The sequence below is a fragment of the Phyllobates terribilis genome, unplaced genomic scaffold (assembly GCF_046119375.1).
Source record: "Phyllobates terribilis strain yellow unplaced genomic scaffold, ASM4611937v1 Scaffold_5__5_contigs__length_657084704, whole genome shotgun sequence".
Lineage (NCBI taxonomy): Eukaryota > Metazoa > Chordata > Amphibia > Anura > Dendrobatidae > Phyllobates > Phyllobates terribilis.
In genome coordinates, this window is record NW_027362765.1 from 364,303,582 (window position 1) to 364,304,569 (window position 988).

Below are 988 nucleotides of genomic sequence, written 5' to 3' on the forward strand. Positions count from 1 at the left end.
GGAGCAGCATTATAGTAGTTATATTCTTGTACATAGGGGCAGTATTATAGTAGTTATATTCTTGTACATAGGAGCAGTATTATAGTAGATATATTCTTATACATAGGGGGCAGAATTATAGTAGTCATATTCTTGTATATAGGGGGCAGTATTATAGTAGTTATATTCTTGTACATAGGAGCAGTATTATAGTAGTTATATTCTTGTACATAGGAGCATTATTATAGCAGTTATATTTTTGTACATAGGGGGCAGTATTATAGTAGGTATAGTCTTGTACATAGGGGGTAGTATTATAGTAGGTATATTCTTGTACATAAGGGGCAGTATTATAGTAGTTATATTCTTGTACATAGGAGCAGTATAATAGTAGTTATATTCTTGTACATAGGAGCAGTATTATAGTAGTTATATTCCTGTACATAGGGGGATGTATTATAGTAGTTATATTCTTGTACATAGGAGCAGTATTATAGTAGTTATATTCTTGTACATAGGGGGAAGTATTATAGTAGTTACATTCTTGTACACAGGGGGGCAGTATTATAGTAGTTATATTCTTGTATATAGGAGCATTAGTATAGCAGTTATATTGTTGTACATAGGGGGCAGTATTATAGTAAGTATAGTCTTGTACATAGGGAGCAGTATTATAGTACTTATATTCCTGTACATAGGGGGAAGTATTATAGTAGTTATATTCTTGTACATAGGGGACAGTATGATATTTGTTATATTCTTGTACATAGGGAGCAGTATTATAGTAGTTATATTCTTGTACATAGGAGCAGTATTATAGTAGTTATATTCTTGTACATAGGGGCAGTATTATAGTAGTTATATTCTTGTACATAGGGGGCAGTATAATAGGAGTTATATTGTTGTACACAGGAGCAGTATTATAGGAGTTATATTCTTGTACATAGGGGCAGTATTATAGGAGTTATATTCTTGTACATAGGAGCAGTATTATAGTAGTTATATTCTT